The sequence below is a fragment of the Rhinolophus hipposideros genome (genome assembly GCF_964194185.1).
Source record: "Rhinolophus hipposideros genome assembly, chromosome: 6".
Taxonomy (NCBI): domain Eukaryota; kingdom Metazoa; phylum Chordata; class Mammalia; order Chiroptera; family Rhinolophidae; genus Rhinolophus; species Rhinolophus hipposideros.
The window spans coordinates 16,662,633-16,689,109 of record NC_138052.1 but is presented as its reverse complement, the minus strand read 5'-3'; the positions used below and the strand labels follow the sequence as shown (position 1 = coordinate 16,689,109).

General features: G+C 43.2%; 1 protein-coding gene across 2 annotated transcripts in view; it reads right to left on the bottom strand.

Moving 5' to 3' along the window:
• Positions 1-26,477, bottom strand: part of MGAT5 (alpha-1,6-mannosylglycoprotein 6-beta-N-acetylglucosaminyltransferase) — a 319,813-nt gene that overhangs the window by 256,013 nt on the left and 37,323 nt on the right. For both annotated transcript variants that reach the window (XM_081052606.1, XM_081052607.1), the window contains exon 2: positions 15,494-15,543. The gene's annotated coding sequence lies outside the window, so the exon portion shown is untranslated. The remainder of the gene's footprint in view (positions 1-15,493; positions 15,544-26,477) is intronic.

Below are 26,477 nucleotides of genomic sequence, written 5' to 3'. Positions count from 1 at the left end.
CCCTTTCTTGCACAGACTTAGTCACTGCTCACTAGTGGCTGCAGAGCCTGGGAACACGGTGAGCCCCAACAGGCAGTCCCTAGGTCAGGGGCTTCTTGCAGGGGAGACACAAGACTGACTACATTTCAGCCCACAACTCATAAGCCTCAATGCTTTGTCCTTTCAAAAACCGCTGTCGGGAAAAATACAGTGTAGTCCCTATGCCTCCTTAGTGTGAGGAATCAGTGACAAAGGTCTTCTGGCCTGGCAGGGGTCATACTCAGCCCCTTAGTGGAATTCAGGCCAGAATGGGAAGTGAAGATCTCATCATTGATAGAGAAGGGGAGAGGGAGGGAGAGGAGAGACTCACCATTACCCCAAATCTCACCCCTAAAGCTGCCGTCAATATTTTCAGTGGTCAAAGCCAATTTTTCTTCCTTTCTCTGGGCAAGGGCAGCGGTACTGAGGATGGGCACATGGTGACTCATGAAGTTTACTGACCTCAGGCCTGAGAAAGGGAATGTCCTTCTGAGGTGGCATTGTCAGAGCATAACAGAGATTGGCAGGCTCTTTATAGAGAAGAGCTCCCCAGATAGGTGAAACTTTCTCACTGGACGTCGTCGCTGTCCTATGGTCGTTCAGTCTTCACTTGGGTCCTTTCTGCCCGTAAGACTGAGTACATCTCCCCTGCTCCCCGGCCAGCAGAGGGAATTCCACTCAGAGTAACAACCACTCCACAAAAGGCCTATGCAAAGCATTCCAGTGCGTGGCTTTACCGGGACCATTCACGCTAACCTGCCGATTTCTCCATCTGGAGAGTGGCAGGGTTGAGAAATGTGTTTTGAGGTCAGTCTACTCTCTCATGTTCTTTCTCCCACGTTGGGAGCAGGGAGCCATGCTCCATGAGCCACAGGCCTCAGGCAACGTGCCACTGTTCGTAACCCAGGGTTCTCAATGGAACTCGTGACAGCAGCGCCTCTAACGTCACGGCTTTTGGGACACCAGGGCATACCGGAACACGGAAACCCATCTTCTGAGCCAGGAACAATCCAATTGGGAGGACAGGATGCATGTTTTGCAGGGGCCTCAGCATCATAGGAGACGCAGAAAATATTAAAAAGTCACATCTCTGTTCTACCAACTGAGATGGTTTTTCCTTTTTTTGGTTTTCTGTTTTTTCCTTGATTATTCATTTCACCCCGTGCTGGGCCCTCACTGAAGTGATTAGCAACTATCTGAACAGGTTAGGCAAAGAAAGACTCCAATTTGGTAAAGCTCTATCCCATCACTTAATTTCTTTTACTGGGAACTGAAAAAACAAAAACAAACACAAAAACAGCACTGTGATCTGATTCTAGGAGCCCAGTACCCGAATTCAGGCAAACACTCATATCAAAATTACTGCAGAAAGGAAAAGACATGCGACACACACAGCCTTTATTGGGCTGTACAGTGATCAGGTTAAAATGACAGTTATTTCCCTTAAAGGATGACAATTAATATTACCTTTACATAACCCACTTTAAAAAAAAAAAGGAAAATGATGTTTTTCTGCATCAGCAATCAGCAGGGTAATCAACATCACTGTCGAGAATTTTCTCTGAGATGAACGCTTTCATCAACCCTCTCCCACACAAGAGGCATTCCCATTTCAAAAACACGGAGGTGGGGCCGGGGGAGGGTTAGGGCATAGTTCTTACCGGACAGCATTCTGGGATTCCCTTGCACCTGATCACAAAGCCACAGGAGAGGTTCTGCCCATAGACTCGATACTTAATACAAATGACTGCACTGCAAGGAAAGCTCTCCTTTGCCTTTAAAATACTCACCCCACCGGCCAGCCTTGCCTGACTTCCATTCGAACGTTTTTGAGAAACTTAGGCACTGAACATGTGACAATGACCAGGCGTGATCTGTGCCCTCACAGTATACTGGGGAAACAGACACTACCATAGATTGGCACATACTATAAAAATGGACTCCATCCATTGGCTCGACAAGTATTTGCTGAGAAGCTACTATGTGCAGGACACTGTTCTGGAAGCTGGGCACACACCAGTGTACAAATGCAAGAGTGCATGACAGACACAGGTATCAGAAGAACACAGAACGAATACCTCTCATCCTATCCAGGAGGCTCAAGGAAGAAAACCCTGGAAGGAATCTTGAAAAATGAGAAGAGGATGGTGGAGGAAGGCCTCCTGGCAGGGAAAGAACCTGTGCATGGAGCAGAGGAGACACCAATGAGCTCAAGGGCACCATTTCCCTGCACTCCTGGGATGTATGGGGAGGCAGGGCACACCAGGGCTAGCCTTGGGTGGCCATACAAGGTGACCAGGGATCTGTAATGTCACAGCAGGAATCAGGGCCCCGTTGAGGCAGAAGAGTGACTTTGAAGAGCCTGAAGCCCAGAAGTGATGTGATCTGATTCCCATCTCAAATATAATTTCCTGAACGGCTCTGATTTGCAAGCATTGTGTCTCCTGCATCAGAGGCTTGAAAAAGCAAAAAAACTTAAAAATCAAAAAAAGAAAAAACAAAACAAAAAAAAAAACAGGCAGGTTTAGCAAATGGACACAAGTTTCAAGAATAAGACATATAAGTTTCTTCCTTGTTTTAATTAAAGAAGATAGCTAAAAAAAACGACTAAGGGGGAAGAAAAAAGAGAATGTTTTTCCACAACCGAAAACTTAAGTGAGCAAAGAGCAGCTTCCCAAAGACAAACCCCCCTGACTTAACAATTCTGCGAGAACTGTTCGTTTTCCTCTCTGCTGGAACAGAAGCTGCGTGGCAAACGCTTTTCACGTGCTGTGTGGCCTGCTGCCATATCACACCTCAGGAGGAGCCACAGCAATCTCCCAACTTGGCTGCCGCGGCTCAAGGAATGAGTCAGCCTCTGACAGATCCAGGAAGGAGTAAGAGCACATACTCTCACCGTGGATGGTGGCTGCAGAAAAGGCTATTTTTCCTAAATAACAACTTGACAGTAATAATTCAACATTCCCAAAGGCCTTCAAAGTGAGTAGTACTGAATTTCCCCACAACGTGAAGGGGGATTTCAGATCCCCGTGGCCCAAACGTCACCTCTTAAACCTCCCACCCATTCTGTCCCTATAGACAAGACACGCTGACTACTCAGAAAATGGTATCCTGAATACACTAATGCAGTAAGAGTGAACTGCAATGTTATGCTTTCCAATCCAAATCCAATTACAAGCTTCTATACAGTGTATCCAGCTCATTGACCACACTTTAGGCCTATAAATTACTCTAGCTCCAAATGAACTTGATTTCTTCCATACATACACAAATTCCAATTTAATTTCTGTACAACTATCGACCTTTCAAATAAGATTCTGAAGCCCAACAAGTAATATGAGTATGCTGGTTGTGTTCTTCATTACAGAAGTACACATGTTAAATGTAGGCCAGCGCTTCAAGGAGTGAAGCCACACATGAAACGGACTGGGAATTTGGGGCCACCTACTGCTGAAAAGCAGCCAAGATGTGTAACTGCTACATTTTAGAACACTTCAAACATCTCTAGTCAGAATCAAAATCCAGAGATGGGTTAAAAATTAGTCTTCTCTTTATGTACTGTGTAATTAATTCTGTTTATATAACATCCAGAAACCAAGCAAAACTGACTGCAAGTCAAGTCAATGATTATGCTTGGGATGGGGGTGAATGGAGAACTTTACAAAGCGGCTTCTGGGTACTGTTTATGTTTTCTTTTTTTTTTTTCTTTTTTTTTAAAGATTTTGTTGGGGCAGAAGAACAGGACTTTATTAGGGAACAGTGTGTACTTCCAGGATTTTTTCCCAAGTCAAGTTGCTGTCCTTTCAATCGTAGTTGTAGAGGGTACAGCTCAGCTCCAGGTCCAGTTGCCATTGTTAGTTGTAGGGGGCGCAACCTACCATCCCTTGGGGGAGTCGAACCAGCAACCTTGTGGTTGAGAGCCCACTGGCCCATGTGGGAATCGAACCGGCAGCCTTCGGCGTTAGGAGCACGGAGCTCCAACCACCTGAGCCACTGGGCCGGCCCCTTATGTTTTGTTTCTTGATCTGGGTATGTGTACACAGGTGTTTGGCTGAGACAATTCACCGTGCTATATATAACCGTTCCGTAAGGATAAATCAACAAACAGTTTTAAAACATTACAGTGGAGGGCAAAATTTGGATACTCTCACAAAGAGTGGAATAGGTCATAACTCCAATCCTACCGGTATGTGGCATTTCAAAGAGCAGCTGTTTCACGTAAACAAAAACCAGATCAACAGGAACAAGGAATTGCTTTACCAGGCCTGCTTTCCTTCTCTTTTATTCATTTTTCTGAAACACCTTAAGTGTCCTAACAGTGGTGTACCTAACATAGGTGACATCCAGGGCAGATCACTATATAACATACCTCCGGCACATGACAAATCTCCAGCAACGATCAGGCAATAATCAATCATTACATTCTTGAGTCCTTCTTTAGTTTTAAAACAACCATTTAAAAAGAATGTGCATTTTAAAGTTACTTGTAAAATCTTTCTATGAACTAAAATAAAATATGCACTTACCAAACATTACACCTAGGAGTTCCACGCGCTCGGTTTTAAATTTTAATCACACAAAATCTCCAAATGGTCACACACAGAGAATTTTAAAAAACTCAAGTTCCATTTCTTTGTCTTAAACTGTGTTATCACTATGTACTGCAAAGCTCTACTTAAACATAGGAATATGTGCTACCATAAGGGTTAGGGTCATGAAGTGTGCCTAAAGCAAGCGCCAACAATTCTGAACTGTTAGGAGCTTACTGTCAAAATGACAGGTAGAGCTCAGTATACATGCGTCAGGGCCAACTGTACGACAGACAGTTCTCCAAATTAATTTCCATGTAGAATACAATGTTTATCAAAGGGTAAGTTAAAAAGAAAAGCGTACTAATCTGAGTGTGCATATATAAATAATAAATTTACATATATTTGTTCATAATTATTACAAGCAGCAATTACTTAGAACTTACACAAACACAAGACTTTTCCCCAGGAAGCCTTTTATCACTGGCTTTGTTTAGAAATGCCCACACATTGGGATAACAGAAAATCAGACCTGCAGATGTCAGTTTTATTGCTTTTAGTCTCTATAGACATATACCACTTGGCAGCCGTACCTGGAGGGGACCGCTCTCATCGCTCCACCCATGGGAGGCCGCTGCAGCTCACCCAGAAGCAAAAGAAACATACAAACAAAAGCTTTCCAGGTGGTTGGGGGTGGGGGGAAGGGGGAAGGGATTGGGGGGCGGCTGGTGACCCCAGGATGGCCTCAGGGTTTTTTGAGAATTACTTTGGGGAACTTATTCAATAGTGTTTGGGGATTTTGTTGGGTGTCCGATGGACATGTGTCCTGTTTGGGAGACCACCTCAGGGATGCTGTGGATGCCTGGTCATGGCATTGTACACCAGAGGCTGGACATTAATAAATGCCAACTATAATTTTATGTGTATAATGTGATGGCTTGGTGTGGGGTCGGGGTGGTGGTGGATGGAGGGAGGGGGGTTCACGGTGTGAGGGATGTAAAAATAAAATAAAATAAAATAAACAAAAAAAACCAAAAAAAAAACAAACAAAAGCCTTCCAAAGACACAATATAAATGCCAAAGTTCAGACACAGAAGTTTTTGTGTTTCACACACTAAGACAGCCGTTCAGTTAATATTGAGGGGAGAGCCAGGTTTTTCAACATTAGCACCACTGACTATTTGGGCCGGATCATCCTTTGTTGTGAGGTTGTCCTGTACATGGGAGGATGTTCAGCAGCTTCCCTGGGCTTTACCCACTACATGCCTGTGACACCCTCCCTTATCCTCCCTCCAAGATGTGACAAATGTCCCCAGGGAAGCAAAATCACCACCAGCTGAAAATCACTAAGGAAGAGGCTAGAACACACAGTAAGTCCTCAATGTCATAGATAGTCTGTGAGTTTAAGCAAAATGATGTATGAAACCAATTTTATCCTAGGCTAATTGATACAAGAGTTAAGTCACTATAGCATCCCATCAATGGTATTTAACGAAACAACACTGAAAAAAGGATGTTATTCGAGGACATTCGAGGACCTGCTGTACACAAGAAATCAGCCACAGCGATCGTCTTGTAGGGGACGACTTTTTTATAGTATCTTCATAATTCTTAATATCTCTTCCTTATTCAAACACACACATTTAAATATGCAAAGGAAACTAAAGAGATAAGGCAGGAATACTGTTTAGGTGAGAAAGTATACCACCGAGAAAGTGCGAGCAGCCTCTCAAATTATTCTATTTTATATATAAAGGTAGTTTCTTATTTTCAAATATTTCCTTAATGAATAGAAAAAAAATTAACATCTTTCCAAAAAAAGATCATTTGAGATCATGAAGGACTTTCTCTAAATGGAGAAATGGTCTATGTAAAGAAAATATTTCTGGTCCCTCCCTTGGAGTCACTTATTTTCCATAGAATTCTAACTTTCTGTGGTTTCTTCAGGTCAAAGCAGAATGGAAGCAGCAAATGAGAACAGCGGCAGGAAGGGAAACGGGCAGTCCCCATGGCCTCAAGGAGAGCTGCCTCAATATTGCAGAAGAGCCAGGGATTCAAAGACAGGAAACCTGGACTTGAGCCTCTGTTCCACCACTTGCTCACCCTGAGACCCTGACCAAATCACAACTTCCCAAGAAACCACTTTTTGTTTATGAGATGGAGGCTAATGCTGCTGTGGGAACTAACTCATACAAAACACATGGAGGTTTTTATACAGATGTCAAATATATTATCTTTATTATGGGATTATACACATCATGATTTGCAACCAGAGATAAAGACTCTGCCAATGGGATTCTTACTGCTAGAAATAGCCCTAGGCTTGATTCCAGAAGCATCAACAGCAGATTCAGAAAGAATATAAGGGAGTTTGAAACAGATATAAAAAGAGTCAAGAGTGAAGGGAGGGAAGACAATCTGCCCGGGTTCTGGTCCCACTGGATGACGTTGGGCAACTTTCTTGACTTCTGCATGCCTCAGTCTCCAGGGACTGGGGATAATAGTAGCGAAGTCACTTCTCATTAGTCACAGTAGTCATATTGTATCAACTCCCCACAAACACTGAATTAGTGAATAGTGAACCAGGGAAAACACAGGGTTAGGTTCCTGCAAGCCTCTGGTCAAAACATTTTTGGCAACTGATCAATACCTAAGCACGTCCTGTGGATGTTTCAGTGTCGACACTTTAATACCTACTGTCGATTTATGAACATTGAACTCACAGCCATAACACTATAACTCATGCTTGAAGAAGCTAATCTAACACATGTACTTTCTCCACAAGGCACATTACAGCCTTCCTGCATTTAGGAACACTAGACAGCACCTTAGCACTATGTTTAGGGATCATTTAAACAGTGAAATGAAGAAAAAAAAGCTCAAAAATGCCCCCAAAGTGGTACCAAACAGACCACAAAGAGGACACTTACTTACAGTATGAAACCTGAAACAAGAAGGCAAATAGTCTTGTTCGACCTTGGCTGCAAAAGTGCCCATCAGGCAACTCAGATTTTCCTCTGCTCTGTGTGTATCTTGTGAGTGGTCACAAAAGCCCTATGACTACTGATTTCAGCATTACACATACATTTTAAGAAGTAGGCAAATTTTCAAATACAGAATCCACAAATAATACCGATCGACTGAAGGGAAGGGGAGACAATCTGCCCGGGTTCTGGTCCCACTGGATGCTTCACAGAGTAGTTCTGATGATTTAGTGCATTAACACAGGCAGACCTCGGCGATGATACAGGTCCACTTCCAGACCACCGCAAATAAGTATCACAATAAAGTCCATCACAAATTATTTGGTTTCCAAGCGCATATCAAAGTTGTTTACACTATACTGTATTCTATGAACGGTACAATAGCATTATGTCTAAAAAAAATGTACATATCTTACCTTAAAAATACTTTATTGCTAAAAGAAAATGTTAGGCAGCACCCAAGCCTTCAGCTAGTTGTAAACTTTATGCTGGTGGAGGGTCTCGTCTCAATGTTGGTGAAAATGCAGGATTGCAAAAAACTGCAATTACTTTTGCACTTTATCCCTGCAATAAAACGAGGGATGCCTGTACAGTTAAAGCACTGAGAATACTGCCTTCCTAGCATACAGTGAGCACTCAGCAAATGTTAGTTATTATTGGGAAGTCAAATATATTAAGATATCACACGGTGTAAAAAGCGTAACAAAATTATGGGGGCGGGGGGAAGAACACAGGTGGCAATAGAGAACCACAGAGGCAGGAATACAGCATGGAAGAAAGAAATAAACTGAAATTCATAAAATTTCTTTCCTAAAGCCCTGTCTCAATCTGTTTATCTTCCTTCCTGTTCACCAAGAAGTTACACTCCCCATGCCAGCCATCTACCTTTTTGTTCTCAAATCCATTCTCTGCATACCTTGTCCTTTTTGCACGTTTTCAAAGGAAACATTTCCAGACTCTCTTGCCAAATGGTTTCCACATAGGGTTGGACTGTGGAAGGCAGAAGATGGGAGGGCAGGCACGAGAGAAAAGCCAAGATCTCTCACTCTCTTTCCATATATATACCCAGGGCCATCTCCTCCATTGGTGCAGCTCTTCCAGAGGACCCCCACTTCCCATTTCTGATAACACCAGTAACTCCCATCCCTCCCGCAGCCTTAAGGGTAGGACATTTTCCTGTGGCTGGAAATCTCTGGGCTACCACACACTCTTTTTGGTATCTCACCTCTCCCATCATCTACATAGCTTATTTCCTATATAGGTACTCGTTCCAAAATGCCTAGTCCAGTTCTCTTGACTGACATCCTACTAAACACTGGCTCCAAAAGGATGCTGCCTCCTGCAATTCTTCCGCCAATAACCCCCCACCCCCAACACACAAAGCCCCAGTCCCTCCCACAAATCTCACGTCACTTTGACTCTCTAGCTTCTCCGAATTGAGAGCCAGTAAAAGTGATGTTTTTGTTTTTAACTCACGGCTGCAAGAAAATATTAGGTTGGTGCAAAAGTAATTGCGGTTTAAAAGGTTAAAAATAATTGAAAAAACTGCAATTACTTTTGCACCAACCTAATAAGTGTATTTATAAAGATGTTAGAGCTACTTCAGCTTTTTATCAAGTTACATTACCTCTGCCACCTTTCAACATGAACTACTTACTGGCTGTCCCTGCACCAATGGTTCCCTCTGCTTAAGTAGTATGTCCTTTTTAAAGACTAAGTATTACTCTCATCTCATAAATACCTTGATTTAAAAAATAAAATCCAAATGCAGCCTATGGCAAGCATCCAATTTACTCTCATGGTCAGCAGTGGCCACTCCTGGCGGCTGACAGCAACCTGCGTAACCACTATCCATTAATTCTACAGCAACTTCCATTCTCTTTTCTTTCCATTACTTCTTACCCCAGTACATAAAAATGTAATACCTGACTATAATCAGAAGCAGGCCTAAATGAGGAATAAATGAGTTCATTTGGATAAAAGAATGCAGCAGTGAACAAGATTCTGAGAAGTGAATCAGAGAGGCAGGAGAAGCGCGGGGGACTCTAGGGAACATTCACTGCTCATTGAATCCACGTTCTCTTCTTCTCCCTGGTCACACACACAGTTAGACGACGCTTCCCAGCAAGGTGCGACCAGGTGACTTGAGTTCTAGGCAATGGAATATGAATGGAGAGTGACACTAACCATTGCCAGCCATGCCCAGTCAAAAAACATCATCCCACACTGACTCCTCCATCTATTCCTACTTCCAGTGAGCTGGAATGAACATTCCTGCAGGGTGATCCTAGAGGGCCTATGTTCAAAAAGTCAGGGCCCATTTATATTTTGCGTTGTTCGCTAAATGACTTCTTAAAATGGGTCATTTCTCCCCACCCACCACCACCAGCCTATAACCATGAACACAAAACACACTTATGCTGGGTGCCAAATAACCAAAGATATAGATAGACAAACACTTACACGAAAGTCTGTTTGTTACAGAAAGTCACTCATGGAGGACAGGCACTTTTCAAATGAGCTGGTCACACCTGTTCAAGGTGGCCAACTGGTTATAAGAATCAATCTCCATCATGTTCCTTCCAGAAGGATCTCTAAAAGGAGACGCACTGGGATGAGGGGCTCAGGAATAAGCACCTGTTGCTCCTGGTCCCACATTTACTGTCAGGGAGAACAGTACCGTGCTGACTAACCACCACTTTGTAGCACAAAAACCAAGACTCAGAGAGACCAGGGTGGGCCTCCCAGCACAGGCGGACAGAAACCGAGCTGAGACCCCCACCTTCTAGGTCAGAGCCACCAAAGGCGGGGCAAGGGGGGGGCGGAAGCAGGTCAGGGGACCCTCCACAGAGTGTTTCTGGTCTATGAAGAGATAAGTAGCAAAATTGAGGGTAAGTGTTCTAGAAACATTTATAGCAATTTGATAGGATAATTGATGTTTCTGAATGTAATAATAAAATTGAAGGCTTATTATTTTGGACTTTACGTTTTTTTGTCATTTTTCTAGTAATTAATTTTTACGGTATCAGACCATGATAGCTCAGAATTTTAAAAAACTGTTCTGTTTCTCTGGGCACCCCAAGTCCCAAACTCTTCAGCAAAATTCCCAAGGCGACTGCACCCCCTTCCCCAATTCTTCCTGCCTCACCCTTACCTGGGCTCTCAATCCTCCAGGCTCAGCAACTCCCTCTACCCTTCCTTTCAAGGTGGTGTTTCTCATTAAGTGAGTGGTGGGGAGCTGTCCACAGGCCCCTCCAATGCGTGAGCTTTGAGCGCTGATTCCCACAAGTCATCTTGAGGCTCAGACCAAAACGAAGAGTTAAGGGAACGATCAGTCATCCATCAACACAGTTAAAATAACACGGGCTCTGGTCCCAGAAAATGGCCACGGTGAAAGAAGAAGTGACTAGAAACCTGTCAATGGGTCTTACCTACGTTAATTAACCTGAGAGAGAGCCTCAGCCTGCCTGACAGATGCTGTCTATCCATCATTCTAAACCTGAAAGGCAAAGCAAAATGAACTTCACCTCTCTCCTCCAGGGAGATGGACATACATAGAGAAATCCCATACTGGCTAGAGGAGAAATGAGAGGTTATTTACAAAGCAAGTCATCTGTGTGTGGCATCAATTATGATGAAGTATTAGGGGAAGGGACTAGGATGTAGCAATAGCATTAGTTCTGCCAAGCAGGACCGACTCAATTGCCCATTATAAGGGAGTCCTGAACTAGCTGGAGAAAAGGACTTACATACACACACACCTCCTTGAAACTGAAGAGGAGAAAAACCGACGGCAGTGATCGCAATGACATAACAGAATGAAGAAAGGAAACTGGAACTCAGTACAGACCCACATAGCACCGCCCCTCCTCGGAGACTGGATATGCTGGGGCTTCTTGTAGGTCTGGGTTCCACACAGACCACAGGTTTTACAACTTCCAGGGACAAAAGGACAGTAACTTTCACATAAGCCCACGTAAGCCTCTTTCATAGTTAGTCACAGACATACGTCACCAGCAAGATCAGAAAGGCAGGGAATCTAGGGGAAGTCCATGAGTACGTTTTCTCGTAAGTCTCTGTACTTCTCTGGATACTTGAAATATTGAAAATTTTTTAAATAATTCTTTTCAAGTAAAGCCAGAGAATAGATGCAAGACGCTGTTTTGAAACTTCTTGCCATGAACTGGGAATTCTGATTAGATCCCGTCAAAACCAGTCACACCTCACGAAGACAACTGCTCTGCTGCTCCATATTTGGCCTGGTGACGAGACAAGCGGCTGCCCACAACCCCGACCTCTGCCCAGCAGCCCCGTCTTTCCCTTGGGCCTGGAGGGACGCAGGGTTTACTCCACGTTGCTCCTCTAACAATAATGGGCAGCAGCTATCTACACTATTAGGTTGGTGCAAAAATAATTGTGGTTTTTGCAATTTTTTTTTTAACCTTTTAAACAGCAATTACTTTTGCACCAACCCAATAGAATGCAGCCTTACGAACCCCAAAACACTTCTTGGGCTCTGAGAAAGAGGACTGAGATGGTGTACAAACATGTACCACCGGCAAAGGGCCAGAAAGGTGACAAACATTCCTGAGCTGACAATCTTCCCAAAGCCCGTGGCCACCATCGAGCTGGCTCCGGAGCCTGTTCCTGCCCGACTCCTGCCTCGCGAGCCATGCACTGGACTTAGCTGCAAAGCACACAGACGAGGTCAGGTACTGATTATTTCCTAAGACGTGACCAATGTCCTGGGAACCATAGGGAGAAATCTGACCACAGGCAGTGAAGGTGTTCCATTTCATCACTTCTAAGGCCTGCTATCTAAATCCCCATTTCTGTTCCAAGATTACTCGTCTTTGATGCCAACCAGAAAACGTCATTACCTTTAAATCCCATATTCTGGATTGCTGATTCATGTATTTCAATGTCTGCACCACAAAGATAAAAGCATAGTCATATGCCGCCTAATGACATTTCAGTCAACAGTCCACATATATGACAATGGTCCCATAAGATTATAATGGAGCGGAAAAATTCCTATCACCCAGTGACATGGTAGCCACCCTAACATCAGCGCAATGCACTGCCCTCGTGTTTGTGGTGATGCTGGTGTAACAAACCTCTGTGCTGCCAGTAGTAGGAAAGTCGACCACATACAGTTATGTACAGCATATAATACTTGATAACGATAAACAACTATGTTACTGGTTTATGTATTTACTATAATTTTTATTGTTTTAGAATGTACTCTTTCTACTTACGAACAAGTCTGCTGTAAAACAGTATGCCGTGTAACACTGGCAATAGCCTCACATGTCTCCTGGGTACCATGCCTGTTGAGTGCATCCTTTTCTCTCGTGCTTGCTTTAGTCTCGTGTTGTTTTGTACAGTAACATGCTGTACAGCCTTGTGGCCTAGGATCAGTAAGCTATACCACCTAGCCTAGGTGTGTAGGAGAGTGTGCCCTCTAGGTTTGTGGTAAGTGTACTCTATGATGTTTGCACAATGATGAAATTGCCTAATGATGCATTTCTCGGAACATATCCTGCTCATTAAGTGACGCGTGACTACAATGAAATAAGCTTTTTCTACCTAAATCTTTTCTCCTTTACATTCATTAGTTCAGCTCACTATGTTGCCATGGACCAGGTTCTCTGCTAGCCAGTGGCGACCAGTCCTAGCCCTCAACAAATTAACAGTCTAGACAGGTCCACAGTGCATAAAACGCAGTCCAATTTCATTCTGTCCTGTCCCCACTTTCTTTGGCATGATCTACTGGACTAGCTTTGGTTTCCATTTTTATATTCACCAAGAATACTGCATCTTTCTCTTCCAATCATATGTCAAGAAATGAAGCTTAGGAGCTGGTTCTTTCAGAAATTAAGGCATTAAAACAACAACAATAAAAACAGGTACAGGATTTACCAACCCATTTGAGAAACATTTTGGGACATAAATTGCCCAGTAATATCTTCTCTTACCACAGTCTCAATGGTAGTCAGAGTTAAAGAGTCGTTTATTCTCAGAAGCCAAAAATCTTCCTGATCTAACTGACTCATACAGTTACACATACACCTGAGCATAAATGCAGGACAACTTCTTCCTATCTAAATCGGAAGAGAGATGATTTTACCCGATGGGCAATGGACAGCTGCTTCTCCACTTTCCGGAAGACTCAACTATTTCCACACTCCTGGAGTTTGCCAAAGTGTGTAGAGGCCACGTGCTTTATATTCTGCAGGCCTTAAAGGATTATGGGAAATGCAAACTCACTGTGATTTGGCTATCAAGTTATAAATGTCAACGACAGCTAAGTCTGCTGCGTTGGGAACTCCTCCAACAACAGGTTGACAACAACCTAATTTGACGGCTCTGGAGGAGGCTGAAAGACAGATGCTCTTTCAGTAGTGACTCCTAAAGGAGCCAAGAGGCCTCTCCAAAGGCAGCTAGGTATGGCGTGCTGAAGGGAGAAGGTGACAACATATTTGATGGCAGATAGACACAGCCCAGGAGTGCCACACAACGTCAATATATCTGCCTGCTCCATGAAGGCTGTCAACCACATACAGTGCAGAGCTGAGAGCAGGAGGGAGGTGCAGACACTGCCATAAAAAGAATCACAGCACAGGAAAGGCAAAAAGATGCTCTTCCTTCCCATAGCATAAGCCACAGCAAGTAGGTATCAGGGACCAGAGACCCAGCTCTGAGTCTCCATGCCAGCCTGCTTACCCCCATCTGCCATGCCTGGCAACTCTTGGAGAGCGGTGAACAGACTTCCCTATCTGCCAACACTAAACTAATCTCAGAACAGACCCTTGAAGATGGATTGCTCAGTTGGCCAGTCTCTCAAATGAAGTCCCATTTCCATTAAGTGATGTGTGTGGTGTGTGCGTGTGCACGTGTAGGCTGGTGGATGAAACATGCTTGTTGTGTCTCAGACAAAATCCCATGTCTTGAGATTCTAAACCTCTTTGAGGTTCTGAGGTTCTGAAGGAGACACTTCCCGTTTCTCTGATTTCTCCTATTAGGACAAACTCTCAAGGTGACACTAGAGAAAAGCCTCTGATATAAGTCACATGCTCACATGATTTTCTAGTTCTAATATTAAGGCTTTTATTCATCGGCTGCTGAGTTGCTAGGGAGTTTTTTTCTCCTGTGATGCTGTTTTAGAGACAAAGTTTGTTCAAAGGCCCACATAGATAAAAGAAACAAGAATTAGGAGTGCTCAATATTTCATTCAGTTGTTAGCCACATAACCTTGACACCCAAATCCTATCAGCCGGTGAAATCCAAATACTCTGCTTCCAAGTTGAACATCTGATGTACCAAGGTAACTCTCAAGGGTAGCCTGTACAGTGGTTTTAAGCCCTACAGACTATTCAGACAGGGACATAAGGATGTATTTAGCAAATTGCTTCCTTCATAAAATATGTTCTTAACTTTGGACTCTAAGAAAATATAGTCCTTGAACAATGATTCGCTGATATACACACAGTTTGGCCACAGCACTGTGCAGTCTTTATGGGTCACACTCCAGCTCACTGCCTTCACTTACATTCACATGGTGGTCATCTGTGTCAGGTCTGGGTGGGGCTGCGGTACAGGGGCCAGCCCTTCTATGTAAGGGTAATTAGCCATAATCAAGCTTAACTAATCTGTGTTTGATAATGACTGAATAAATAAATGGCTTTCTGCTCCAGTCTCTTTACTAATTCTAGACACATGAAATATCCTTGCCCCATTATGCCAAAAGATCGAGTCCACCGGCCTTTAATCAGATAGCCAGAGACGTCCTCTCAGGATTGAGATGCAATGGTAGAGCCCTGCGCGGCCCTCTGGGACGACAGTATATGTATTTTGGTGGTTTCAAATGCTAACGTCTGACAATTTGGTCCTCTCCCTCTCAAGGGCAAATATCCTGGATTGTGCTCAGCTGGGTTAATATTTGCTTACTATAGTACTTACATGGCTTAATGGGTCCTCCGTCAAGGTCCGCTTTAGAACAGTAATCACTCCTGAAATCACAAGAATAAAGACATATTTAAGTTTCTTCTCTTTAAGGACTTGATTCAAGAGCTTCCATGAACTTTGCTCCTCCCAGTTTGGAACCCAGGTGCCTTTTAAGATAGTCTCTCCCCCACCCCAACCCCAAAAAAGGATACCTAAAAATAGCTAGGTGGGAGGCCCTATAACTTCAACATCCAGAGGCATTTGTCTAAAAAATTGTATGATCTCACTTGCTAGGATCCAAATCCATCCGTGATTAGTTCAGCAGGAGCAAAGGCTGCATTTGGCCAGGATGAAGCATCTGCACAAAACTGCTTTGTTCCAAATCTCAGGAGGCATTAAACCACAGCTTTCCCCAATCCTAATGCTTTCTGGACTCAACTACATTCATATACACACACACAGTCTCAAGTATATGTATACACACAATTTTTAAAACTGATAGCTAGCTCTAGTACAAAAAACTAAGGCGTTTACAATGAGATAAAGCCAACTGAATTTCATGCCTGTTCAAATATAACATTACTTATAGCTGCTTCACCTTGAAGAATAAAAAAAGCAATGAAAAGCCATTTTAGAAACACATCTAGTATGTGCTTCTATACAGTTAACATTTTCCCTCTATAAAACACCTTTATAAAACAGGAAAAACATGTTCTTTAACAAACATACACACACACACACACACACACACACACACACACACACAGTGTGTTTCTGATCTTTGAGGAATTTATAAGCAGAGAATTACAAAACTGAGAGAGCTCAATGGGGAGGGAGAGAAGGAGAGAGGGGGAGTGGTGGGGGGGGCACTAAAGACCATGCAGCGTAGACCCATCTTTCACCCTGACTACCTACAGGTCTTCTAAGACTAGCCAAATGGTCTACCTTCTACCTACAGACCTCACAGAAGAGCATATACCATTTTCTGCTGGAAAATGTCTGAGAAATTTGTTATTTTTCATCCAAACAAGCCAATTCCCTCTTTATAGTCTGCAGCATATACCTACCCTTCATAGCATTCACATTTTTGTCTGTGTCAATCATCTCTGAGCAATACCAGAGGATCACACACTGGGGCAACTTGGCAGAGCAGGCTCAGCCTACAGTCATTCCAAACCCACCATCTCCACGAGACACTCTGGCCTCCATAAATACTTACAAAAGAAGGATGGAAGGTTGGAAGGAACTAAATCAATGCCAGTGATCGTGTGCCTGCCTTTTTATACCAGCTTTCTGTTTGAGATAGCTTTGAGGTGAAGGAATGAATGATTTTTGAAACTAGATGATCATGATACAGAAAAAGCTGCTAACTCCAATAAGTCTAGTCATCAAGATGTATTTTGAGAAAATAATCCATGCATCTCACTCCACACACCTTGTGCAGCAGTATAGACTCATAAGATGAATACCCACACGCCTCAGATCTAAATAATACTTACTTTCAATGCTTTTACTCCTTTCTGTACCATATATGGCAATTTTCCTTGTGAGTAATGGGATCACGTGCAAGGGCAATAGGTGACTACTTATGAATCATACCAGTAGTAACAATGTAAGATTTAAAAAAAAGTTCATGATGTACCAAAATAAAAAAAAGGTCCTTACCCTTTACCTCCCCCGATGCTTTCAAGTGTGGATTTGTTTTTCTTTAATAATACACTAATTAAGAACTTCAATCTTGATTTTACCTTAAGAATCTGATAAGCAACTCCTTGAGTCATATGAAAACCATTTTATTACCCTTGGCTGTATATATTAGCAAAATTCATGGTCACCAAGAAACCAAAAGGCCATTCATTTCTATACTCAGCAAAGCTTTAATGTTCAACTAATCTTAAATATCATTTCCTGCGGAGCCAAGGATATAACATTAATGAAAGTTTATAGCCATTTCTGGCTGTGCCTGTAGATAAAGAAAATGTTGAAGGAAGTCCTTTGTCCTTCCTAATTTTCAAAACAGCACCACTCCACAGCTTGCATCAAGATTTCACCCAAAAGTATCTTTTTGAGGGATTAACAGGTTCCCTTCTTGGGCTTATGTTTTGATTTTTCCTCCCTTTCTTAATTATACCACAACTCTGAAAGCATTTGTAAATAGAGATCATGGGAATGCAATCCAATCTACAGAGAAGAATAAGGCAGCAATCACAGGGGACAGAGAGTAAAAGAGTAGCTAGGAAAAACTGGAATCTTATTTTCAACCAACATTTATCCCTTTCATTTTATATTTTGAATAAAAGGTATTACAAATGGCCCACAGACAAAATAATCTACTTGATTAACTCTGCACTATAGGGTGGCATTCTGTTACAAATCTGCATCTGAATTTCTTGCCTATACCTCTCACCCCCATTCAAAACATCTCAAAGGTGGGCCATGATAGAGCAAATATGTTCAAGGACCACCTACCTCTACAGTGTCTACTTTGGGATCTGAAGACACAATCGAGGCCGATTCTAGACCTGTGGGTCTCACACCTCCGTACCCTCGCATGCCCTTCAGCACTGGAATCTGTGGGGTTGATCGCTTTTCAGTTGTACACTCAAGCTTTTCATCTTCTTACTCCCTATGGACAGTGTCTCTCCCATGAGAGTCTCAGAATCTTGACACAAAAACCACGGACATAACTCAAAGCAGGCTCTCGCTCTCTCCTTTTCCACAGCCTTATAAGCAAAGGTGGCTCATTGAGAACACCAAAGAAAACAGCTGAAAGGAGTTTATGGTTCTGCTTAAAATATCTTCACGTCTAGAAAAAAGATTTCAAATGGTAAGACCATCTGTGGCATACACTAGAAACAAATAATGACAATGTGTATAAGCTTTACGCCATTCAATCTTCCTTCTTGAACATCAGATGGTCACATAGAAAAAGACCCCATAATGACAATGCTGGCTTCATACATCTTGCGTTTTATGTTGGGAAGAGCTGATCAATTCACCATTCAGTGAAATTTTGCACAGTTACAAAGATCTAGAGTGGTCCTTGACGTCGGAACTTAAATGATCTTAACCTTAACTACGTCTGGTTTCATCACACTTCAACAAACTTCCTACTAGCGTCTTTCCATTTCAGTGAGGCCTCTCATCACGACTCCACTGAAAGCTTCTCAAAATATAATCAAATCTAAACCTGTCCCACATCGCTCTGATAGCCTGGGCTCAAACACAGAGGTCCAACCCTCACAAACCGTATGAGGGCAACCAAGTGCCTCTCCAAGCCTCTGTCCTCCTGTGTGGGAATCAGAGGTGATCACAGCACCGCAGTCAGAAATAAGGGCAGGGAGCCATGAACTAACACAATAGAACCAGAGGACGGCTGCTGATCAGTCAGAGAGGCAGCGAGCCCTCTACAAACGTTTGCAGTTATTACTGTGGTTGTTATTGTTATCCGAGGACAATAATAGGATAATAAAAGGGCAGTTCTAGAACCAATCAGAAGCCCGGAACCACAGGCACAGGTGGTGCCCAATGTGCTACATTTTCATTTTGCTGACTGCTCTTTTGTCAGGCAGGTTGACAGTGACAACACTTTAGTGCCTTGGGACCTAGAATACCTACCCTCAGGTAAAATGACTGTTCTCCTACAGATGCTTCCTAGGTAAACAATGTTTGATTAACAAATGAGGGGGAAAAAATATTCAAACCTTGTGACTTCTGAATTCATCATTAACTTGGACTACAGCAATAACTTGGACTATAGAAATAACATTTATAGCTACCAAAGTTTATCCAAGATTTTTACCAAGACATGACGACAGCAGGCCAGCAGAACAGTTAGTTATCTAGGTTTACAACTGCTTTTAATGTTCATTTACAATGTCACCAAGAGCAAATCCTCTTCACAAAACTTGCATTCCACCCCAAGCAAAACTTCATATTTTCATCAAAATTTTAATAGGTGCTTAGGGAATTAATCCTAAAATTCTGCTTCTGGAGCCATTCCCAAGGTACACCTGGTCTGTCCCTTCAGCCTAAGGGTTCCCATTGTGCAGTCCCTGAACTAGTAACACAAATATCATCGAGGAAGTTGGAATACAAAATCTCAGAACCTCACCTACTTACTGAATCAGGAATTCAGTTGGTCGTGGTAATCTGAACAAGCCCTCCAGGAAACTGGGAAACACGCTCAAGTTTGAGAACCACGGCCAATAAGCCATTAACATGTGGGCTGGGACATCATTTCAGACAGCTCTTTTCCTTAAACTAGCTGGCATTTTTCTGTTCCTTAAAAATCTTCTATAGTATGATGTCAAATATTCCTTTCTATTTGTAAATCCTGATAATGAGGCTGAGGATGATTCATGCAGCACCTTATGTGATCACTTACATAGTAAGCCTCATTCTCTCCCACCCCTAATAGAAGGTGACTGCTGCCTGTTATTTCTGATGTAATTACAGGCATGATTCAGTAACAAAAGCTTGTCCTTTATCAACCTCGGCAAAAGCCACAATAGTTGTAATTATAATGCTCCATTCTTTTCCATAATGTGTTCATAATAATGTATCCTTTGAAACTTATCATACCAAATGTCATAACGAGGAAACACAGAACCCAGGTCAAATTTAGTTTACTGTAAACAGAGATCAAAACTGCAAGTGTTTGGGCAAACCTTTTTCAATTGACAGGAAACAAGTATACATGAACCATCTGGCTTTATCTCATTTGTCTCAGTGAAATATGTAAACAAGAAAGCTGATTTAATGCTTACTATGGGTCTTAAGATGACCTCACAATACCGAATGGTCTTATCACCAGACACCACGCATCATCTAATTATCAAGGCAAGAAGCATTAAGGTATACTTCCTAAATAATAAATAACCCTTTTCTATACCTTTCATTTGTTGAAGTGTGTATTAATTCAGAGAATTTCATACCTGCTGTGAAATATCCTGATAAATTGTGAATACCAACATATTAATTTCCCTTTCCTTTTTGATTAATTTCATACTTACGCTGGGTAAGAAAGGCGAGATTAATGATGTGTGGCAGACAATGTTCAGTTCTTGTAAAATACTATATCAACCTCAAGTGTTCGAGTAAACAGAACCCAGATAAGGAAATAATAATGGAATCATCTCTAGGAGGTGTCCAAGGTGCCATGCAAATAAATGCCCCAAAACCTTGAGGCTGTTTAAGCTGTAAATTCCACTTAATACTCTTCTGGGACAGGAGGAGAATTAAAAGCTGGAATTCTAAAGACCGCAACACGCACCGATAAACTTGTGCCCTTACCACTGACTGAAGAGTTGAATTTATTTATCATTCTACAACTCTCAATTTTCCAAGGGTCCCTCTGGGTATTACTTAGCCTCTTCACACCCTTCTTGCCTTCTCTCGACTCTGCGACACTCAGGACACCTAGCTCAATATGTGTGAAGAGACAGGTCTCCCTCCTCAGAAGATGTAAGAAAAGGAGAATGAATTCAGTTTCATCATGCAGTTTTAGATAATCAGGGACTTTAGTGTATATGTGGTAATCCTATTTTGATAATAAGGCCTCCATTAATTGAGAACCTGCTATGTGCCAAGATGTCAGGAGCTCTGTATAAGTTATCTAACATAATAATAGCTCTTTGAGGTAGTACTATTATACATATTTTGTAGGTAAAGAAACAGGCTCAGGGCCGGCCTGGTGGCTCAGGTGGTTGGAGCGCCACGCTCCTAACACCGGTTCAATTCCTACATGGGCCAGTGAGCTGCACCCTTTACAGCTAAGATTGTGAACAACAGCTCTCCCTGGATCTGAGCTGCCATGGGCTGCCATGAGTGGCCGGCAGCCGGCAAGAGCTGCCGTGAGCTGCTGTGAGCGGCCGACCGACAACTGGCGACCGACTGTCTCAACCGGGGGGCAGCGCAAGGCTCATAATACCAGCATGGGCCAGGGAGCAGTGTCCTACACAACTAGACTGAAAAACAACGGCTTGAACCAGAGTTGGGGGCTGGGGAGAGGTGGGTGGAAGAAGGGGGAAAAATAAAAAACAGGCTCAGAAAGCTAAATATCTTGCCTGGGTGACCCCCATCTTCACACAGATCTGCCAGGCTCCTACACCACACTGCTTCCCTAGGAGCATGAGTAAACAAACCATTTGCAGCTGCCTAGACATTATTCCAGAAGACCCGAAAGCCACATGTATGCCATTTTCATCTAAAAGCTTCCTTGCCTCCTCCAGCTACAACTGACCCAAGTCTTCCTTGAATTCCAACATTTAAATACAACTTCCCAATTCTATGCTCTTAGGTTTTCTAATATCCACTGGAGTACTCTGTGTCTTAAACCTCCCCTGGAAACAAACCCACCCAAAGAAGACCGACATCCAAGGCCTAAATGCAGCCATCAGTCATCTCTGCCCATCGTCTATAGCAGTGCGCTCCAATATAAGAGCTATCTCAATTAGATAGCCATGTGGCTATCTCAATTAAAATTAAAATAAAAAAGTCAGTTCCCCAGACACACGAGCAACATTTCAAGTGCTCAACAGATACACATGGCTAGTGGCTCTCATGTTGGACAGCACAGATATAAAACATCTCCGTCATGGCAGAAAGTTCTGCGGGACAGTGCTGGTGTAGAGATATTTCAGGGCAGTGTCTTTTCATCTAATATCCTAACAACAACTGTGCAGACGACAGAGCCTCTTCACCACAGGACTAGTTAATGGTTTCATCAGACTAACTGTGGCATGCCTATGTGTCTTTAGATACCACCTTTCAAGGAATAACATTCCTTGAGAAGTTAGGTCACTTGGTAAACTTATGAATAAGGCAAGCAGACCAGCTGCATAGTACAGAGAAGCAGTAAGAAACAATCATCACAAGCCCATCCATTCCAGAATAACCACTCTTTGCAAATGTAGTCAGGAGTCCCTAGGAGCAACGACAAAGACACACACGGCCATCCCTGAGGCAAATCCTCACCAAAACTCTGTCCAGTTGAGGAGTTAATCTTTGCTATTCCTCCTTGGCAAGACACGGTCCCAAAATTTGGTCTCTTGTTTGTAATTATTAAAGAAATCAATGCAAAGAAACCACCTTTCAAATCACTATTTCCTACCAATCATTTTCACTTAATTGCTTCCCCAAAAGTTGGATGATTAGCAATGAGACAAGCTCTTGGTGACAATTGACAGTCTGATTACAGGCCAGAAAAGAGAACCTCAGTCCTCATGGTGACACCTGACCTGGAAGGAGTTATTTAAAAATATTTTCAGGAATTAAAAACTTGAGATACTCTGGGTATAGCTCCTATTTGGGGAAGAGGGGACCCCTAAAATACAGTGTTGGTTACTGATGAATAAGAACAGCCCCAGGTAGAACACACAGAGTGACAAATAGGCAAAGTCACTGACCTGACCTTCAACAACTACAACCTGCAAGCACCCTAAACATGCATTTCTTCTCTCTCCTTCGGGTCCTCATTGCTTTCCCCTTCCTCCCTCCCTGCTATCTGTGCACCAGGCCCCTGAGATTGAACTCTATGCCCAAGACAAGGCAGCCATCACAGCCGCCAACACTGGTCTATAAAGTGTTGAATGCCACCTCCACTGCCAACTCCTTTAGGCATTTTTAGAAAGCCCGTGATGGTCTCAAATTGGTATAGAGGTCAGACCTAGGCCTCTGGGACCGCAATGATAAAGCAACGAATGGAAACTTTGTAAAGCTAGGACAAGAAATCAAGGTAGAGTTTTCTAATACATATGCAAATCAATTCATCCTTGGGATAGGGGGAGCATGGAACTAACATGTTCCTCCCTTAGAGCCTAAGAAAGTCATCTAACCCTAGATAAATGTTCCTTTCTCCTCTACCCTCTCTCCGAGCTCCCTCCCACTCAGTCACATCAGAAAGGCCGATTTCTGCCTCTTCCCAACATTACTCACCTTTGCTTAAAGACCCTAGACAGCCAACTGTAATACTAACCCTAACGAGAGTTCCAACATTAACAATTTCCTGCCCAGTAGCTCACAGTAGTTTTGTAACCTGGCAGACCTTTCTCCAGCCTCATCCCCTGTCCCTCCCTCCCAATCCATTCCTGAAAACCTGCCAGATGAACCTTGGGAAACACCCCCCCAGAGCCAGCCCTTTTCGAGCCACTAAGGTGAGTTAGGTACTATCATCTCTCAGATCAAAGCCTGGCCTGTGAAGCCCTCCTGAGTCAGGACAAACTGTTTGCTCATGACAGCTAGTCTACCTTTTCTCCCTGTCATCTTCAGATTTTTGCTGCCCCCAGTACAAGCAGACACCTTGTGTTACTGTGCTTCACAGGTGTTTTTTGTTTTTAGGAATTGAAGGTAAGACCGTCGACCAGAAAAAAAGTTTACTACTCTATTGCAACAAGCGATTTTGGTGTTCTACAATTGAACCCACCTGTACATCCAACCTACCTTTCCATAACACCAACAACATTCCACTCTGCGAAACTTTCCGAGACCTGAAGTGCCTGCTCCTTCCTGTGTATGGTAATTTCCATAACCAGACTGGCCACTCCTCAAGAGTGGGACATGTCTTATTACTTCCTGGTGTCTGAATAACATTTGAGACCCAGAATCTTACACAAAATTGACACTCTGGGAGTACTTGATAACCAACCCACTGAAAATAGTTTCTATCCGTGCTTGGAAATTCATTGTTCCAACAGTGGATTTCTCAGACCTTCAATTTTTCATCTGCACACTGTGAGCCCACGAAGGATCTATGCTGAGGGAAGGAGCCGGGCTCTGGACTCAGGCTGCCTTGTGAATTCCACCTCCACCATTTACATATCAGGCAAGGCACTTAACACCGTCAAGCCTCAGTTTCATCTTCAGTGAAACCAAAGTAATAACATTATCAACCCAGCCATGGTCGCTGAGCCTTAGACAATGATAAAGTACTTAGCATAGTACCTAGCACAAAGCAAGCATTCAATAAATGTTACCTCGATCCTTTTTTCTCCTACTGTTAGTAAATCTCCTTGAGGGCACGTGTGGCATAGTAGAAATAACATGATTATGGGACTAAAACTGACCTGTGTTCAAATCCCAATTCTGTCCAGATTCTAGCTGTGGGATCTTAGGGAAATTACTCAACCACTGGGCTTCAGTATTTTTATCTGTAAAATGGGATTAATGATCAACCTCAAAGAGTTAATCTGACAATTAAATGAGAGAAAAGTGCCCAATACATAGCAACTGTTAGAGGCATTTACTAAATAGGGTTATAATTCAGTCAAAACAAAACTGACAAGGTGTGGGGACAGAGCCAGGAGTGCAGTTTCCAGGCTCTCGGCCTCACATAGAAAGGTGCTGGCTCAGGTAGTAAATGGCCATCAACTGTAATTGGATGGCCATCAACTGTGGCTAGTTGGCCGTCAGCTGTAACCAGTGAGCCATTGGCCACTAATATAACTGCTGTGGCTACACTAGCAGCAAATGGGGGCTAGCAAGAAGGTGGTGGCTGAGCTGGCAAGAGCGGATTTCAGAGAGGCGGATGCAGCCAGTGAGACTATTGTGATATGACTTCCCTACCTATGGCTCCGTGGGTGTTCCTTTTTGGCCTAGCCATATCTTGTGTTCTTGTGTGGGGAGCGGGAGCTGACACCCCGCAGGCCGCCCTGCACGACACAAGGAAAAAACCAACCTGTGTACTACTATCACTAGCATCTCCTTCCAGTCACAGTCTTTAAGTCCATAAAACGGGCCCCACCACCTGCCAGAGTCTTCAGCCAGAGTCCTCCACAGTGAATGCAAGAAAACTATTACACTGAGAGAAGCAAAGAGACCCATTTCTTTAAGGCAAATACATGTATCCTCATTTTTATCACTTTGCCAAACTCCAAATATTCATATCTACTCATAGTTTACGCATAACACTAGTGAGGCCATTCCTGAAAAGAAAATACACTAGTACTATTGATTACCTTTTTAAAATGAGTCTAGGATTGAAACCATTCTAACAAAAAAAGAGCCCAAAATGCTGAGAAAAATTCAGATTTGAAATAAATATTCAAGTAAGTGGATAAAACGTTACAACCCCACAAAAGGCTGTCCCCGCCAGGATCACTCCCTTATTGGAAAAATAAACTCTACTCTTTCAGATTAGTTTGCAAGTTTTTTTAAAAAAAACTCAGAGCAAAGAGAGGCCTGGTGCTTCCATACTTCCCTTCCTAAGGGCTGTGTGGTTCCTGGCTTCTACTTCCTCTGGGCTGGAGCTAGAGTCCAGGGTCCCAGGAGGCCCAAGGGGTGAATCCTTGGCTCAGATCCCTCAACTGCTGGAGGGGAGACGAAGGGCAAGAAGCCAGTAGTCAGAAGTTATATAAGTTGCCAGGTAACCTGGTTCCCACCAGAAATATGTGCCTTCTTGGTGACGGTCTTACTCCACAGAGCTGAAAAATGGCTTCACTTCCTCCCCACTTTCCCAGGCCCAGCCCAGTGCAGGGCCCAGCAGCTCCCTCCATTCACTGCGTTTGCTCAGGGACATAGGCTCTTACCCTAGTCCTGTTCAGTCAACCAATGCAAGGATAGTCACTCTCGGTGACACAGGCCGAGGAAGGCTTGTCGGAATCCAGGGTGAGAGAGCTGTGCTTCACCAAGGCCTACAAAAAAAGAGCCCAAACATTTCTCTAGTAAAGAGCCCTACATTTCTCTAGTAAAGCTGCAACGTCCCGACCACCCCCAAATACTCCACGCAGCTCTCTGCCTCCAAGCTTCCTCACCTCCTTATACCACCACCTCCAGCTGTCCTCAGTTTTCCTCGCCCAATGCGTCCCAGGGCTCACAGATGTTCCTTAATACAACTTTGAGGTTAGCTGCATCCTCCTGGCTGATGATAGACTGAAGGTCACCGGAAGTGTCAGATACCACTAATGATCAGAGCAGATTGCTCCCTGACAAGCCAGATACTCCAGTACCAGTAGCTTTTACAACAATCCCTTTGAGGAGCTATTAATACTATCATTTGCAG